General features: G+C 41.4%; 1 protein-coding gene across 3 annotated transcripts in view; it reads left to right on the top strand.

Annotated features, from left to right (window-relative positions):
* The window catches only part of PAK3 (p21 (RAC1) activated kinase 3), a 293,095-nt gene that overhangs the window by 32,186 nt on the left and 241,108 nt on the right, over window positions 1-19,801 (top strand). The window contains exon 1 of one of the 3 annotated variants that reach the window (XM_064361706.1): window positions 13,807-13,873. The exons of the other annotated variants lie outside the window; for them this stretch is intronic. The gene's annotated coding sequence lies outside the window, so the exon portion shown is untranslated. Of the gene's footprint in view, window positions 1-13,806; window positions 13,874-19,801 lie in introns of those variants that run through there. 3 annotated transcript variants of the gene reach the window in all.

Here is a 19,801-nt window from a genome sequence, read left to right as displayed (position 1 = left end):
TTAAATATTTATTATTATTTTCTTCCTTCTGCTTACTTTAAGTTGACATTGTTTTTCATTTTCCTGTTTCTTGAGGTGAGAACTTGATTACTGATTCAAGACTTTTCCTCTTTTCTAATATATGCATTGAGTGCTGTAAATTTCCCTCTCAGCACTGCTTTAGCAGTGTCCCACACATTTTGGTATGTTACATCTTCATTTTCATTCCATTCTGTAGGTTAGAAGTCCTGGAAGACTTGACAGGGCTTTTTGTTTAAAGTGTCAGCTGACTAGACTTTTATCTGGAGGTTCTGTGGATGAATCTACTTCGAAACTCAGTCAAATGTATGCAGAATTCAGTTTCTTTGGGTTGTAGGTCTCAAGTCCCCATTTCCTTGCTGACTGTCAACAGTCACGTTCTGCTCCTAGAAGCCACTTGAATTCCTTCTTAGTGACCCACTCCATCCTCAAAGCCATCAACTAGTAACCTGGCATGTCAAAATCTTCTCATGCCTCAAATCTCTCTGACTTCCTCTTCTGCTTATCAGCCAGAGAAAACTGTGTTATTAAAGGGTTCATATGATGAGATTACACCCACTCAGATAATCTGTTTTGCCATATAATGTAACATAATCATTGGAGTAATTTCTCATCATATTGATAGGATCCACCCACACTCAGAGGGGAGGGGATTGCACAGAAGCAAGGGTCATTGAGGGGGTCATAGTTAAAATTTTGCCTACCACAGTAATTATATAATTCAAAGAAAAATGTTGGGTAAATGGTATAACAAAAATATTGAGGGGTACATGACAACAATTTGGGACCCAATGGAGTAGTTCATTTTAAGGTCCATTCCAAATTCTATGATTCTATAGTTGGGAAGTCAGGGAATATTCTGCTTTCCTGTCTATTGTAGGGTCAAGGGAGAGCTTTCCCCTTGGCCTTCTGAAGTTTCCCTGAAATATAAACTCACAAAAGGCAGATGGATAGGAGAAAAGGGATACAAATTTATTTGACATGTGGGTACATGAGAGCCTTCAGAATGAAGACACAAAGATACAGGGGAAATTGTCCATTTTATGCTTAAGTCAAAAAAGTATGGACACACATGTAGAAATATGATTAGACAAAAAGAGTATAATCTAATGCAATAGACTGAGTGGGGAAACACAGCAAAGCCTCTGTCTAGATTCTTCTAGGCCTCTCTGAGCATGCATTCCTTCCTTCTGGGTGTGGGGCATGACCCTCTCTGGAGTAGAGATCTTATGAGCTGCAGTCAAACAAGGTAGGTCAGATCATTTCTTTGTGGTTAGTTCATAACACAGAAAGACAGAGGGAAAGTTAAAGTAATATTTTTAGGTTTCATGGCTGGATTTGGGGAGAAGGGGCCTGGTTTCTATGACTCATCTTAGGGAAAAGAGATTCTAGTTTCTGTGGCTAGCCTCCAGTGAGGATGGGACTGAGAGACAAGAGGGCAGGAGAAAGTCAGAGAATAATAGTTGCTTCTGAGGCCTTCGTTTTAGGATACTCTTTTCTGAGCTCCAACACTACAGTGAGGTGAGGTACAGTAAAAGTCAGAGGCTAGCATATTCTTCAAAAATATCAAGGTCATGAAAGATAACAAAAACTGAGAAACTGTTTCCAATTAAAGGAGACTAAAGATATGGAAACTAAACCTAAGAATTTATCTATCTTTGGGTCCTTTACCAAATAATTTTTGTTCTTTTGTTCTAAAGGATGACATTGGGATAATTGGTGACATTTGAAAGAGATTTTTAGATTAGATCATAAAGTTGTATGAATATTAATTTCCTGATTTTGATAATTGTCTTGTGGTTATATAAGAGAATGCTCTTTATTTGTAGGAACATGCACTAAAGTATTTAAGGATAAAGGGGCATGATCTCCATCTTACTCTGAAATGATTGGGAAAAAAATTGTGTGTGTGTGTGTATAGAAAAAGAGAAAAGGATAAAGAAAATGTTGCAAAATGTTAACATTTTGGGAATCTGAGTGAAGGGTATGTGGAAATTCCTTGTACTATACATTTACACTTTTACTAATGGAGCTTCAGATGAAAATCACAACCCTGGCCAACACCTTGATTTCAACACAATGAGACCTTAAGCAGAAGATTCAGGCATACTGTGCCTGGACTTCTGATCCACAGAAGCCGTACGAAAATAAATTTGTGTGTTCTTTAAAAGAGAGGCCAATGGTGTGTAAGAAGAATTTGAAGTAGGGAAAAGGGTAGATTCAGGAGACATTATGGAGAGAAAATTGCCACAATAAGGTGTTTTCCCTGACTAGATATGGACAGAGAGAGAAGAGCTGGGGATCATTCTGAAGTTGGGAGCCTAGAAATTGGAATAATGCTGGCAGAAAGAGGCAAATAAAGTGAGAGCTGGGTGGGAGAAAAAAAATATGTTTTGGAATTCTGAGCTTGAGTGAACAGAGGGCATGAGTGAAAGGAATTGGTTAAGGATTAAAGCTGAATAGAGAGGTCGGGGCTGGAGCCAGAGGTTTGGAAGGCATCACCATGGTTTTGGATGTGTTTGGAATACCTTTTGTAAAGGGAAGAAAGAGGCTGAAAATAGAACGATATATTTGGGGCCACTCCTGCAAACCAAGTTGGTTGTGAGCACTTGTACTAAAGATAGATGGATTTAGGTTTAAATCCTGGCTTAGCTCATGCCTGGCTCTGTGACCCTGAACAAGTGCCTAAACCTCTCTGAGCCTCTGCTTTTCTTTTTTTTCAGCTATGAAATGGTGACAGTAATCATACCTGCCTTGTGGTGAGGACTACATCAGATAACCTAAATATAAAGCACTTAGCTCATCGCCTGGCACATAGGTGGAGGTGAAGAAATTGGGGCTGGGATTGTTACTGCTGTTTCCTTTCATGTGCTTGTCTGCATGAGGCAGCCTTCTCCCAAAAAGACCCCTGACAATTCAGGTCACTGTTGTCACAGTTTTTTTTTTTTTTCTTTTTTGCTGGTGGGAATGAGGCAAGGTGACCGTAGCATGGTATCTTTTGCTTATGGAGGACAGGTCCACAATCTGTTACTGAAAGGGGTGAACTTTTTTCTTCTTCTGTCAATATGGGCAGATGAAGAGGAAAGCATAAGGAGCTCTAGGAAGGGAGAGTTAGAACTGGGGCTGATGGAGCAAGAACAAACCCCAAAGACTCATCTAGATCATCAGTGATGATTCATTCCTCTGAAGCCTTTCCTAGGCCATTCGAGAAACACTGGAGGAAGTGGGATGGCATGATCTAGTGTGAGTGATGGGCACTGTGCACAAAGGGATGATTTGTATTTTTGAAAGTGCCTAGGCTGCCTGATGCATGTCTAGAGTGGCAGTGGGTTCTAAGGCAATGTGCCTGGAGTGAGGAGATTTAGCTTCACCTGACGGCACTGACTTCCCCTACAGAAGATGTAGCTCTGGGCACCACTCTCATAGCTTACATTTGATCCCTCCTGTTGAAGTAGTAATCACTCTGCAGTCTTCTGCTATTAGATGTTAATGCAATCAAAGAGATCACAATGACCTTAAGATTTCCTGATTTATTCATTTTTTTCCCCTAGTCAGCATTACTTTCTTTAATTTCTCAGCACTTGGCTCGTTTTCTCAGCTCACTTGGCTATATTCCATGCTCCAAGTACCTTTTTCTGCTTTTGAGGAGAGGGTTTGGGTGGAATAACAGTGCTCTGGGCCGCCTGGTAGTGGCAGATGGAGAATCCCTGTCCTTGATTAAAGGTGTACTCCCAAAAGAGAAACGTTTTTGGGTTTTGACAAAAAGCAATCTTAGAAAAGGACATTTGGAAATGGAGAGAGAGAGAGAGAGAGAAAGACAGAGAGAAAGAGAAAGACAGAGAGAGAGAAAGAAAGATCTTGAGAAACTGGTAGGAACAAAGTAAAAGTATTATTTCCTCTCAAGTCAAAGGAGGTACAGAAAGAAAACTGCTGAGGTGAGGATAAGTATCAGGGATTACCAATTTTCCAGAGTCCCCTCACATAAAGCGCTTTGAGATCCGCAGAGAGGAAAGGCTTAAGATACAGAGACTGATTGATCTGCCACCATAGGTGGGCAGCTGGAGTTGGTACAAGCTGCCCAAAGCAGAATTTGTGATGTTTTTCTCAAATACATTCTCTTCCAGTCAACCCCACTCAGTAAATGGCACTACCACTCACCTGGTTGCTTAAGTCAAACTCTTGGTGGTTATACTGAGTTCTTCTTGTTCCCTTACACATCACATCCTAGCCATCAGCAAATCCTGTTCATTTACTTTCAAAATGTTTCCTGAATTTCATCACTTTTTACCACCTCCCCAGCCATTAGCTAGTGTGAGCCACCATAATCTCTTTCCCAAACCACTGCAACAGTCTCCTAAATGATCTACTTGCTTCCTCTCTTACTGTCAGGGCTGCCATGTATGGATGTTCAGGTTGTATACTACACAAGGGCACCATAGCTATGGGTGTGCCATTTATATCACAGACACATATATACTTACATAACATTGTGCAGATGGGTGCAGACATTCTGAGCTTCTTGGCTCTAAGTCTGAGAACAGCGGAAGAGAGCCTGCTCCTACTTAAAACTGTACCAGGAGACCTTGCATAGACTCAGGAAAGCACAATCACACATACTCATACATCCATAAATGCACACACTCAGTGGCACACACAAGGGGACTCTATCCTACCCAAGCCCTGGGTGTCCCCTGAGTTTGCTTCTCTCTCCACTACCCATTGCTCTCACAGGCTGAAATCCCATCCCTCCCACTTCCAGCTGCCTCATCTGGAGAGGGGATAGAACAGTGGGGTGCAAAGTGTTGTTGATGGTGCATCTATTCCAGTGACAAGAAATGCATGAGTGAGAGGAATAATGTGGGTGCTCACAACCCAGGCTACTGCCTGCCACGACTCTGGCAAACTTTCTTGAGCAGGACTTAAATTTGTTTAGGTTGTACAAGAAAAGACTAACATAATTTTTTGTTGTCATTTTTAAATTGAGGAAGGGGTGTATTTTTTTGTGATTCACACAGACACTGTATCAGATAGTGGCAGCTTTGCCCCAACAAATCTCAACTCCAACCAATCTCTACTCTATATAGCAGTCATTAAGAACTTTAACAAACAGCCTGGTTACAAGGGCTCACGACTGTAATTCCAGCACTTTGAGAGGTCAAGACGGGCAGATCACTGGAGCCCAGCAGTTTGAGACCAGCTTGGATCATGTAGTGAAATCCCATCTCTACTAAAAATACAAAAATTAGCTGGGGGTGTTGGTGCACACCTGTAGTCCCAGCTACTCAGGAGGCTAAGGTAGGAGGACTGCTTAAGCCTGGAAGATCGAGGCTGCAGTGAGCTGAGATAGTGCCACTGCACTCCAGCCTGGAAGCCAGAGCTAGGCCCTCTCTCAAAAAAAAAAAAAAAAAAAAGAACTACTTTAACAAACACTTGAGTATGTTGATCTTTTGCCAAAAGCCTTCCATTTATATTCTAACATTTTTAGGATAAAGATAAAACTCCTTAGATGGCCTACAAAGCTTGAATGATCTGGCCCTTTGTCTTCCTCTGCAACCTCATCTCGTATCAGCCTCCCTCTCATGACTGCCCCCAACTCCATCCACACTGACGTTCTGTCTCTGGAGTTCACCAAGCACATTCCTGTCTTAATCATTGTATTTCTTGTTTATCTGCCTCCCGCTTCCTCCTACCTCCCTGCTTCTAGAGTGTTAACTCTGTTAAGCAGGGACTATGTCTTGTTCATCTTTATGTCTCTATCACCTAGCACAGTTTCTGGCATTTAATAGGTGGTCAATAAGTATTTGCTAAGTGAATAAATAAATGAACAGAAAAGTGGGCAGTTTTGCTCCCTGTCCCACCCAGTGGCTCTAAGATGAACCTCAGCTCAGCCCCATCTCTAGTGTGCTTTGAGATCCTCTGGTGAAATGAGATGGCCAGAAAATGCAAGGTTGTTAAACATCAGAAAGTTGCAAGACCTGTTCGGTCAGGAGGAATAATAATCAGTACTACCGGCAGTTATTGAGATATTAGCATGTGCTGGGCATTGCTCTAGGCTTTTTTTCTTATTTAATCTCCACAGTAACCTTATAAGGTATTTCCTAGTACAGAATTTATCCCCATTTGACAATGAGCAAACTGAAACCAAGGTGATTCAATGACTTGGATTCAGACACAGGCAGTTTGATTCAAAGCTTTCTGCTGTGTTGTGTGAGAATAAGAACAGTCTCATCTCCACTGATTTCTTTTCCAAACCACCCTAGGATTATCCTCCTACCCCCATGCCTTCTCTGCAATCTCATCATCTTGAATCCAGCCCTGAGGAGCAGGTAGGAAGGAGCCATGTACTACCTTTGGCAAGCAGCAGTGAGTGTAGGTCTAGTTAGTGTCCCCACAGGGTAGAAGCCACTTCAGTGATTGACAATATAAATTTAAAACCTGAGATATCCTGTATTTTCTTAATATTGAAATCTATAAAACCATCAAATCCTAAGCCAGCCTCACCAAACTAAAAGGGACTTGTAGCCACAAAGCAAATTAACACCTCTTGGAATCTTTCTGACATCACATGAAGCACTTCCTCTGAGGTGAGAATGACATTAGCTTGAAGCTCTTCGGGGCTGAAACCTTAGCTATTACAGGGCTGGATTGTATCTGCCACCTTCACATGGGAAGAGAAATTGACATGGGGGGAAGAGACAACTGACTAGGCAGTCTTTGCAGCCCTGACTATGCATAAAGAGAATGGAAAATAAAACAGGAGAGGGAAGATACAGTGTAATCCTCATTGTTAAGATGTTAGCATGCTCATGGGCATAACAGGAATTGTTCTTTATCTCACTTTATGATTCCTTTTAACAAAAGACAACCATTGAAAACACAATTTGAGGCCAGTTTACCCCTTCATGCTCAGAGTCTGAATCACAAATTCATGAACTATATTTAGGGCTTTCCCCACTTATGTTATCAGAATCCTAGAACCAGAGAAGGAACCTAATAGAATATCTGGTTCAACTCATTCATACTTTCTAGATAGGGAGACTGAGGCCAAGAGAAAGGAGTCTTGCTTCCATTTTCACCAAGTGTGTGTGTGTGTGTGTGTGTGTGTCCGTTCATGTGTTGCACGAGTGAGAGGTTTGCCTCAGGAGCCATTAAGGGGAGCGGTGGAAAGATCTGTATTCTAAAGGGAAATGGGTGAAAAATGTTAGAATCAATACAGTGCTTGATAAATAACTAGTAATTTGTCACATAAACATATACACACTGAAAACACCACCACTGTCTGTGGCAGAAACAGAGGGATGTTCTCAACAGAGGGAGGGTCTCAGTCAAGAAGGCTAAATGAGGGCCATTCATCCTTTCAGACCCTTTCTGCCATTGGCAAAGATTGGTCCAGTCCACTATCTACATTTTCTGTGGGCTCTCAACATTTTGCTCAGCAGAGACTTCCCAAGGCTGCTTCACTAGTGGCTGGTGGCATTTAACCTCTGTGGGAGGGATGGAACTTTTTCTTTTCATCATGGAATCCATTATTTTTCTTTGAAGCACAGTGCAAACCTTTTTACAAATTGCATGGCAAAAATAGAAACGCAGGCAGTTCTCAACACAGTCCTGTGGAAGTCGGGGAACCCTGTCCCTCAGGCAGTATGTATGGAGAGTGTGTTCATTTCTGAATTTGATGGTAAATCCTATGGGGAGGGAGGCAGAAAGCAAGCCATCCCTTCCTCTTCTCCCTGAAATGGAACTAGACCTGAAATGTGTTGGAGCTATGAGCCCTGGAGAAAGCCAGCTCAAGTGCAGTATTAGAGCCTACCAGAGTGAGTCACAGTGTGACAGCTTGGTTGTGAACTTGCTGTGGCACCTGGAGTAAGTTGCTTCCCCTCTTTGGGTCTCTGTTTTTTCATTTGCCCTTCATGCTTCACAGAATAATTGAAAGGTATAAATGCAGAGAAAATAGACCCACAATATGCTGTGGAAACAGTAAAAACCTGATAATAGTACAACTTTTTTTGTCATTTTTTTATGTCTGCTCTTTGCCTCTGGTGGTTGCCCTGGAATTTTGGTATCTGATCTGGAATTTGAATTGGTATAGAATATTCCAGGATAGGTCCAAGGCTGCTGGAGCTGCAGAAAGAAGTGTGGGAGGAGTCAGTGCAGGTTGAACACTGGGCTGAAACAGACCCCTCACGAATCATAGCCCTGCTCCTTCCTTAATCTCCTCGGGTATGTCTTCAGCCACTTGTCGAAACTCTGAGCTTCAGTTTCCTCATCTCTAACGTTGGGTTATAGTGGGAATTTAAGTGAGATAATGAATGAAATGCTCTTATGCCAAAGCACTGGTGAGGAGTATGCATTCGATAATAATTCTTTTTGATGTTATTTGCATCTGTGTGCTGAGAATACATGTGATTCCTTCATGTCACTGCAAGTACAGCTAGTCCTTGTTAAAACATACAGATTCCTGGGCCTTACCCTAAAGAAATTCTGATTCCATAGGTTTGGAATGGAGAACAAGAGTATGTGTTTAAGAAGGACTCCCGGGGTCCAGTTTGGAAACCACTGGTGTAGAGCACTGTTTCTCAAGCTGCCAATTGTTACCCATTGCTCAGAAAATCATTTAGTGGATAGTGACCAGCATTAACCACACACACACACACGAATGCACAAATGGAATGGGAAATAACAGGGTATACTGCACACAGTAAGGATAATTATTGAGTTATAAAATATTTATAATTACATATAATTTTAAATGTATAGACAGTAATATATATCATTTAGAATATAGGTTTATATACATAGTTTGTGTGTGTGTATATGTATATACACACAAACATTTCACGAAGCAATACCCTCACTGTAGACATCTTGACATTGGAAAAAATTGTTTGAAATACTTATTTCTTATTTGGAGAAACTGACATCCAGACAATCTGTCAAGTCCCAGATAAGACAAGAAATGACCAACAAGAGAATGGAGTAGGATCCACTTCTCCTGTCTCCCCATCTCTCTCGCATGCTATTCTTGGATCAACAGAGTTGGTGGTTCTCTAACTAGAATCAGTTCTAATACCATGTAATGGCCCTGGCCTGAGATGTAAGGGCAAGTTAGGGAGGTGGCTACAGGTATCAGGCTAATTGCATTGACCCCATTAGACAGAAAATGCTTCCGTGTTTATTGGGATGTTTGGCTGCTCTTGGTTAGTGAAGGCTTTGTATAAGCGTGCCAAGCTCTTGTCCAAACAACTGCTCCTCCTTTCCTTCTCCCAAACTTTAATATTGATTTTACCATTTGAAACTCTTTTGTTGCCTGTGTAAAATCAAATAATAAGCTTAAAATGATGATTCCAGTCACAACAACCTGCAGCATCTTTTGAGTCCCGACTTGATATGTTGAAGATATTAGCATCCCAAACCTTTTATCCACATGCTCTGTCTAAAGGGAGCAGCTACTTCTGGGTTCCAGTTCATTATGGTCCTGTGGGAATGTGGTCACTTTGCCAGTGAGGCCTTCTGTGTCTACCTTCTGTAACACTCTAGGCCTTGCAGGGTCCTACCACTCTTACTATTTCAGAATTCTTGATCTCCTATCTGACTTTGTGTTTTTCCGGTGGTACTTACCATACAACCTAAGATAGTATATTTTAAATAATAAACAGATGACAAAAATAATCCAATGTGCCCAGATCTTTTTTCCTAGAAAGATTGAAAATCAAATTTTATGTGAAGCTTTCTAATTTTTAATGTTGCCACATATTGTGACTTTTCTAGAGAGCTTAGACATCTGAATATTCATGTAAATCTTCTAATTTTCCAATGTCGGTTACCAGTTCATAGAAAATTTAAACACTATTTGCACCAAAGAAAATATGTCTGTGATCCAGATACAGCCCAAGGCTCACCCTACTGTGATCTGTGTCATAGATTTGTAGAATGCTGGCAGCTATGCGAAGCCTTGTAAATTGGTGGCTTCTAATGAGGAAGTACAGCTTCAGAAAGGTTAGGTATCTTCCGCATGATCACACAGCTAGCTTGTAGTAGAACTGGATCTTGAACCCAAATTTCTTGCCTCCTTCACCATGCTAGCTATTAGGCTGCCTCCCTTCTGCTGAGGATTGAGTTAATCTGCCCCGTATAGAGGACAGCTTTCAGTTCTCAGTTCCCTCCTCCTAAAGAATATAACAGAGGCATCACCACCCATCTGATAATCCCCAGACACTTCTCACCAGAGTGTATGAATTTACTTGCCTTCCCAATCTCAACTGAGGATATTGCCTCTTGGCGCTCTTTATTGCTTTTGCTCCAGTGATAGAATCAAGGAGGTCTTTATAGAAATGTTATTAGCATTGCTCCCAGCCAGTGGCGCCTTCCGGTAGAGTCATAGAGTCGGTGTGGTCTAATACAAGGAATCAGGGGCTCAAAGTCCAGACAGCTGGGCTCAATTCTCAGATGTGTGACCTGAGACAACTTATTTAGCCTCCCTGGCCCTCAATTTCCTTAACTGTAAAAATGAGAAAAATAAGATCTGTCTCTCTTGTGTCTCCGAGCTGCTGTGAAGCTAAAGTGAGATAATATGCGTAAGAGCACCTTGAAAAGAGAAAAACATTTTACAACGATGAGGGTATAGTATCATTAAATCAGCAGAATAATGATTAAGCACCTACTAGGTGACAGTGAACATACCATTTATTCAGGGCATGCCAAGGAACATAGGCACAGCTGCTTCCATGAGCTCACAGTCTACCTGAGAAGAAGGGACATACCTGAGTGGAAAGAGCCAGCTCTGTGAAGCTAGAGACTAGGGCTGAAGATGTATTGACTGCAGAATGAGAGAAATAAATTGTGGTAGAAAGGGGTGACCATGGAAGAATTCCTGGAGAGGGTTGCATTTAAACTAAGCTTTGGAAAAAAATTGGCAGGCTAGGGCTGACAGGAGTTAAAAAAAAGGGCATTCTTCTCGACAGGAGCAACAGCACAAATAAGGCTGAAATCACAACATATGCTGGAGGTCTAATCTACGTGGAGTGGAGGGTTCAAGTAGTGACTGGCAGATTATTGCTTCTCCAGTTTTTTCACTGGCCTGAAATGCAAAAGAGAGACTCAAAGGATGCTTGCTATGAAGCCAAAGCGGGGCCAGGTGTGGTGGTTCATGTCTGTAACCCCAGCAATTTGGGAGGCTCAGGGAGGTGTATTGCTTCAGCCCAGGAGTTCTAGACCAGCCATGGGCAACATGGGAAAACGTCATCTCTACAAAAAACACAAAAATTAGCCAGGTTTGGTGGTGCAGGTCTGTAGTCCCAGGTACTCAGGAGGCAGATCTGGGAGGATTGCTTGAACCCTACAGGCAGAGGTTACTGTGCTGCTGAGATCACAGTGCTGCACTCCAGCCTGGGTGACAGAGCCAGACCCTGTAAGAAGAAAGAAAGAGAGAAGGAAGGAAGGAAGGAAGGAGGGAGGGAGGGAGGGAGGGAAGAAGGAAGGAGGAAGGAAGGAAGGAAAGAGAGAGAAAAGAAAGAAAGAAAGAACCAAGGTAGAGGTCAAGTGTGGGCACAGGTTTGGTTAATTACATTACAGGAGAGCCTAATACTATAAAATGATCATAATAACTATTTCTGCCTCATAGGGCTTTTCTCAGCTTCAAATGACTTGATGTGTGTTAAACATTTAGCATAGCACCTGATACATGATTAGTACTCAGTAAATGTTAGCTATCATCATCATCACCAGTTTTCATGTTATACTGAAGTTAGGAGGCAATAACATGGCTTTGGAATCTGTCTTATATTAGTTGTGTAGCCTTGGTTGAGTCATATCTCCTCCTCGTTTCTCTGTTTCTGGTCTTTAAAATGGGAATGATAGTAGTGCCAACTGAAAAGGGCTATTGTGAGAATTAAATTAGTTAATCCAAGTAAAGTATCACCATGCCTGGTACATGATAAGCACTCAATAGATGTTAGCTGCCATAGTTATTATGGCCAGTTGATGATTAACGTAATATGACTGCATAACTGAAAAATGAGGAAATAGAGAAAAATAGGCAATCATGCCAAATCTTACTACAAGACACATGTTATTATTATTTTGGGACTCAGTTCTTAAATTTGAAATTTCTTTTATTGAGAAAATCAAGACTGCAGAAGATGGCATGGATCTGGGATGCAGCAGGTATTTCATTAAACACTCACCAAATAACTACTGTGTGCTAGCCAGTGTTCCAGAAGCTGAGATACGACAAAACAAAAACAAAAACAAAAAAACACACGAAAAACAGGACAGGCATGATTCTTGTATTTCAGGAATTTATAGCCCAATATAGGAAGCATGGAAAACAAAATAAAAATATAAAATATTGTGTCATGTGCATGTGATATTAAGTACTGTGGAGAAAATCTTCAGATGAGTGATAAGGAGTTGTAAAATGGTCAGGAGTGTTGGGGGAGATTTGGAAGGTGAACCCTGCAGGGCCTATAATTTTCTATGGTGATCAGGGTAGGCCTCACCAAGAAGGTAATCTTTTGAATCCATCCCTAAAGGAGGTGAGGGAGTGGGTCATGTAGGTATCTCAGAGAAGAGCATTTGGAGCAGAGAGAACAGCAAGAGCAAAGTCTTTGAATCAGGAGGATACCTGGCACTTATGAAGCTGCCAAGAAGCCCATGTTGCAGCAGTGGAGTGAATGAAGGGAAGAATAATGGGATGGGAGGTCAGAGAGGTCACAGGGACCAGCTCATTTAGGGCATTGACTACCATTTCCGGGGAGTGAGACGGAAAGCCACGGAGGAGGTTGTTCAGTGAAGGACATGACCTGACTTGTATCAGCCATTTGGCCCTCCTATAAGTAGTGGGTTTTGCCCCCGTAGACCCTGAGCAATAATAAACAAGAGGCACCAATTCCCACAGTTCCTGCAGAGCTCTCCTTACCACTCTGTGGGCTGCAGAGAGTGGGCTTATTGATCCTGAGAGGGACACAGAGAGGAATTGATGGCGCGGAGAATAGGGAAAAAAGATGTAATCTCTTAGCGCTGAAAGGGACTCAGTGCAATTCTGCCACTGGGCATCTGTTCATTCAGCCTCAACTAAAATCGTCACTGCCTTATCAGCTAGCTCAGCCTCTTCTTGCAGGACCTTCTCAAGGTCAGTCTTTCGACGGGTTTACTGAAAATCTGCCTCCTTTTCACCACTGGGTGGCAGTAGTCCTAGTTCTATCACCTGAGCAACCCAGAGTAAGTGCATATCTTCCACAGGGAAACACTTGAGATTTGAAGGCAGGTGCATATCCTATACATCCCCCAGTGTTTCTCTTTTACAGACCCTATTGTCTCTTCTTCCTTCAAGGGCCACTCGTATTATAGAATGTTTTTCTTTTGTCAATCTTGCGACCCTTTTCTGGAAGTGTTCCACTTTCTTAGTGACCCTCTTAAAATGTGGTGTCTAGGATTGAACAAGAGACTCCAGGAGGAAACAGAGAAAGTTACAGTGCGACGATTATATTCTAGGATCTAGAAACTGTGCTTTGATTAATGCAATCTAAGATTGTGCTCTGTTTTTAGCAACTAAATAATTTAGGTACATTAAACTGTTGGCTTGAATTGTGCTTGTGGGTCAATTCAAACCCCTTGATCTTTTTTAGTTTGTTTATTTGTTTGATGTGAGTTGCTGTGAAGCCATGCTTCCCCTATTTTGGCCTCACAAAATGGACTTTTAAAATTTGAATTAATGATTTTTTTCTTTATCTCACTTATATTTCACCTTTTTAATTTTAGCCCAATATTCCAGCCCATCTCAGCTCATTTTGAATCTCAATTTTGTTCTTCAACATATTCCGATATCCCTGCCAGGTTTGGGTCATCTTCAAACACAGTGAGTACATTTTTTTTTTTGTATCACCTAAGTAATTAATAAAAATGAAAAAGCCTTGTGGCCCTTCTCTGGAAACCTTCTGCTGGATTGCCAAGCCATTTAACTGTATTATAACTTAGTCAATATGTTACTATCTTATCTTAGTTCACTCATGAGGAAGTTATGAGACAAATTCAAATGCACGGCTGAATCCAAGATATGTTGTCATCGAAAAAGACAGCATGGATGAAGGTGATCTAAGATAAGACTTTTTTGTTTTGCAAAATGGAAATTCTACTATTGTTTTTCCAATTATAAGGTGATATTGGCTTGTTGTAAAGGTCAACAGCATACATAAGCATATAAAGGGAAATTTCCTCTGTAATTCTGTGCATGAACACTGTACCAGGTAACTGTGGTTGACAGTTTTATACATATATAAACCCAGATCTAGGATTTAACTGGGATCATGATATAGAGACTGTTACATGACCTGCCCTTTTCACTTACAATCCTTTGGAAACATCTCTTCTTGTAAGAAATTACGGTTTTAGCTCCTTCTTTTAAACAATGATATAGTGTTCTTTTCTTTGGATGTTTCATAATTTATCTCATCGATCTCATATTGATGGGCACTTAGATCATTGGCACATTTTTGCCATTACAAGCAGTATACGTGTTGAATGGTCTTTGCTGGCTTGATGAGATGTTGTGCTAGATGCTGGTTGTTGCCTTCTCTATATTTCCCATCCTTTTCAGATCTTGTTGTCAATGTCCTAAATGCCAAAGGGCTGCTTCCACTTAAGAAAGAACTAATGAGGGAGCAAAATTACTACTCATTATGATTTGAGTTTGAAAATCTATACTTGCCCTACTTTTGACTGTGGTTAAGGCTTTTTGAGTTGCCAGGGTTATTTAGAGGATCAAGGCACCCCAAAATCAAGCCTTGAGGGAAAGACAGGCTTGATAGGAGGCTGCAACCCCTGTTTGGCACATGTGAAGTGGTTAGGGGCAGAAAGGGGAAGGAGAAATGCCTTGCCATTGAACCACAATTCCTTGTTAGACCCCCTCAGCCCTGACCAAGCAGGCTGCTTGCTGGTCCCTGAATAAGCACCTCCTTTTTCATCTTCACACCTTTATTCCTCCACAGGTCTTCCTCCCTTCACACATGTATCTCCCAGAACAAAGTAGGAGCTATCTGCTCTGAATTCCCAGACTAGTTTAAAAGCATGGGTTTGGGAGTTAAACCTGTATTTCAAGAATATCAGAGCTTGGCAGTTGAACCTAGTTCTGTGATTTGTGGATAAGTCATTTATGCTTTCTGGGCCTAGTTATCCTCCTCTGTGGAATGATGATATGCCTATATATTTGAAAACACCTAGCCCAGTGCCTGGCTTAGCAAATGTTTGTTATTATTATCATAATTACCATATGTGATTATATTACCTACTCCACTGTTGTGAAAATTAAATGAGAACATGTGTAAAGCACGCAACACAGTGCTCGGCCTAAAATGGATATTAAGTAAATGATGGCAAGTATTGATTGGATTCATATCTTCCTTTGAATACTTACCTTACTCTCTTGTGTTACTCCTATTTCTGTTCATGTCTTGATCTCCTCCTTTAATTAATAAGTTCTCTCAAGAGCATAGTATTTGTCCTCTTCCCTCCTCCTACCCTTCTCCCCTAGAAAGCATAAAAGAGCTAGTGCTGGGGATTAGTAGGGGTCTTTAAAATTTAGATGCCATCAATGAATGCTGCCGTCGCTTTGTCTAAGCCCCTTTCTGACTGGATTGTTTTCTAGTTAGAAAGCACCTGTCTCATTAACTGATCAACTGGGCCCTTTTTCTGGGGCAAGTCATGGCATACATATTCCAACACCTGAGCCACTGATCACAGAATTAGCAAACTACAGAATCTTAGCTTTGGAAAGTTTTTCAGAAACCAATGGCTTTGCGTATGAGTTTACCTGGGCAGAATGGATTCATGTACCACTCTCAGGCTTCTGCTATCTAGATGAAAAGGAACAACATTAGGCCATCAGCCCAGTCCAGACCACTATCAAGTCCCTCTTATACCACCATAACAGGATTGTAGGCTTTTTTCTGCTTTCACTCATGCCTCCATGCAGCAGCAAGACCAATCTTTAGAAAATCAAATATCAGATCACATGATTTCCCTCCTCAAAACCCTCCCATGGCTCCCATTGCATGTAGTATAAATTCATATTTCCTTCCTGTGGTCTAGAAGACCCTGGCATCTCTCCACATTCATCCTGTTCCACTCTTCCCCTTGCCCACTGTTCACCACGTGCACTGATCTTCTGTTCTGAGGATACACAAAGCTCATCCCTGCTTCAACGCCTTTACTCTTGTTCTGACCCTCTACCAAGAATTGAATCCCACCCTTGCCCCAACTTCCCCATGCTTCTTTTCATCCTTCAGGTTTCCATTTCAATGATACCTTCTCAGAAAAACATTATAAGCCTTCCCTGTACACACTATCTCAAGTAAGTTATTGTCCCCGTTATTCTCAAACCCATTGGTTCTTGGGCTTGCTTCATATTTAGAAGCATTCAGAGAGCATTAAAAAATAAAACAATGGCCAGGCCCCTTCTAGATAAAGTAAATTCGAATTTCTGGGAATGGAACTCAGCTATCTGTATTTCTAAATACTCCTCAGGTGATTTTATTTTGTAGCCAACGTGGACAACCTTTGTTCTGACAACTTATTTCCTTCTTAGTGCTTATCACAAACTGTAATAATTTTACTTATTTTAACAGCTTATTTGGTAAATATGTATTAAGCCCCTACATGTGCCAGGCACTACTCAGAACATGGAGATTAAAATAGTGGACATACTAAATACAAATCCCAATCATTATCAAACTTCAATTCTAGTGGAGGAGGCAGACAATAAACAAGATCAATAAAATATATAGTAAAATTTATATAATGTTCTAGGCTAAATGGTTGTGTCTTCCCCACCAAATTCCTGTGTTGAAATCTCAACATGCAATGTGATGGTATCTGAAGATGTGGCTTTTGGGACATAGCTATGGTTAGATGAGGTCATGAGGGTTGGGCCTTGGTCTAATGAGATTAGTGCCTTTATAAGAAGAGACACCAAAGAGCCTGTTCCCTGTCTCTATCTCTCTCTTCCCCCCACCACCCTCCATGCACAAAGAAGTCATATAAGCATACTATGAGATGGGAGCTGTCTATAAGCCAAGAAAAGAGGTCTCAGAATGAAACTTACCTTTCTGATACCTTGATCTTGGACTTCCAGCCTCCAGAATGGTCAGAAATAAATGTCTATTGTTCAAGCCACCCAGTCTGTAGTATTTTGTTATGGCAGCCCAAGCACATTAAGACATATAGTATGTTAAAGAATGATGAGTGCTAGAGAGAAAAATAAAGCAGATAATGGAGATATAAATTTTTTGGAGGGGAGAAACACTTTAGCAAGAGTGACCTTGACAGATAGATCTTGAGTAAAGACCTGAAAGAAGTTACAGATATAGATCTGCAGCTATTTGGTTGGAGAACTTTTAAGGCAGAGAAGAGTCTGTGCAAAGGTCCTAAGACCATATCATACCTAATATGTTTGAGGAACAGCAAGGGGGCCAGTGTGGCTGGAGGTTTGAGGACAAGGGGAAGGGTAGCAGGTGATAAATTCAGGAAATTAATGCGGGGAGCAGGTGTTTGGAACTTTGAAGGTTATTGTAAGAGCTTTGGCTTTTACTGGGTAGGAAGGAGTATCATAGAGCAGAGAGTAGTATAATCTGACTCAGATTTTAGTAGGCTTACTATATATGGTATGTTGAGAATAAACTGAAGAGAGAAAAGAGTGGAAGCAGAAGAACCAGCCAGGAGACTACTGTAATGGTCCATGTGAGACATGATGGGGGCTTGAAGAAGGGTGATAGAAATGGCAGTGACATGACAATCAATGAGAAATTGTCAAAACCTGTATGCGTTTTGAGAGCTGCAGTACATAGGATTTGCTGACAGACCTATATAAAGGACATGAGACAAAGTACCCAGTAAAGGATGATGCCATGATTTTTAGCCTAAGCATCTATAATAGTGAAGTTGCTATTTACCTGAGACTGGAAGAACTGTGGGAGAAGTAGGTTTTAGGGGGAAATATCAAGGGATTAGTTTTCAACTTGATAAGTTTGATGTGTGGCTATGGTCTGAAAATTTGTGTTCCCTCCAAAATTTCTATGTTGAAATGCTAACCCCCAAAGTGGTAGTTTTAGGAAGTGAGAGCTTTGGGAGGTGATTAGGTCATCAGGGTGGAGCCTCCATGAATGGAAGGGATTAGTGCCCTTATAAAAGAGGCCTGAGAGTGACAATTCACTCTTTCCACTATGTGAGGACACAGCAAGAAGATGCTGTCTTTGAGAAAGCGGACCCTCACCAGACACCACCAGCACCTTGATCTTGGACGCTCTAGTCTGTAGAACTGTAAGAAATGCATTTCTATTGTTTATACGCTATCCAGTTTATGGGATTTCATTATAGTAGCCCAAATGGACTAAGACAGGTGCCCATTAGACATCCAAGCTGGAGATGTCAAATAGAGAGTTGGATATATAAAGCTTGAGTTTATAGGAGAGGTCTGGACTGGGATCAGAACTTTGGGAGTCATAAAACTGAATGATCACCTAGAGAATAAGTTCAGGTAGAAAAGAGAGGTCCAAGGACTGAGCCCTAAATCACTTCAACGTCTAAAGGTTAGGCTGAAATGCAACAAGCAAAGAAGACTGGAAAGAAGCAGCCAGAATATAGTTAATATAATTAATGGTTAAAAGAAACCCAATAGAATATGGTTCCTGAAAGCCACGAGAAGGTGATTCAAGGAAGAGAGACTGGTCACTATGTCAAGCACTGCAGATAGCTCAAGTAAGATGAGGACTGAGAATTGGCTGTTGAATTTTGTAACATAAAGATCAGTGGTCATCTTGATCAGAGCAGTGATTAGAGTGAGTTCAAGAGAGAATGGAAGGAGACAATTTGGAGATGATAAGTATAAACAAACGCTTCAAGATTTTAGTAAAATGAGGAGGACGGAAATGGGGCAGTAGCAGTATCTGGAAGAGGAATTAGGGTCTAGAGAGGGTTTATTAACTTTTTTAGATAGGAGAAAAATTCAAACGAAAAGTTCCAGCCTCCTGCATTAGAATGTAAGCTTCTTGAGGGCAGGGACTTTGTCTTGTGCATCTCCAGCACCTTCCACAGTGCCCAGCACATAGTAGGTACGCAATAAATTTTGTTGAATTGCGAATGATCAAATGAATGAAGGAATGAATAAATAAACAAAAGTGGATATCAAAGCGTTGAACAAGAAATACTAGCAGGATAGAGTGGCAGGTGAATTGAGTAGCACCTTGGCTTTAGTTCTAGTCATTCCTGCCACACTCCTGGCATACCAAACTTATCCCAGGCCCAGACAGCCTGAGGATAAGTTGGCATGGCACAACTCCCTTTGCTAAGAGGGCATGTTATATCTCTGTAGTCACTTGTTCCAGGGAGCAGAAAGTCTGTTGGATTGTAAGAATCGGGTGCAGCCAGATGAGACTGTAGAGTTCAGGAGTGCACTAAAAGAGACACCCCTTTGTGTCATCACCATTCTCTGGGCTTGGTCTGTCTGTCGTGCAGGACATAGGTAAGACACATGCTGCACTGGCATCCCAACCTGCTCTTGCTTGCTGGAGTGTAGTTAATAGCCTCATGTAACACAGGCCAAGGAGCAGCTAAACAAAAGTTTAAGAAGAAGAAATGCCTGCCCATGCAGTGACCGGAAGCCTCGGCACCTGCCTCATCTCAGTTGCTGCATTGCACTATACCCACAATTTAAGGTGATGGGTTGTCGCAGTGGGGTTCTCACCTGGTGCCTATGACTCAGCTATTGCTAGAAAGATGACATGACCCCACTCCA

This window comes from Aotus nancymaae, unplaced genomic scaffold, assembly GCF_030222135.1.
Source record: "Aotus nancymaae isolate 86718 unplaced genomic scaffold, 86718_ANA_hifiasm-v0.15.2.pri h1tg000004l, whole genome shotgun sequence".
Lineage (NCBI taxonomy): Eukaryota > Metazoa > Chordata > Mammalia > Primates > Aotidae > Aotus > Aotus nancymaae.
This window is presented reverse-complemented; position numbering and strand designations above follow the sequence as displayed.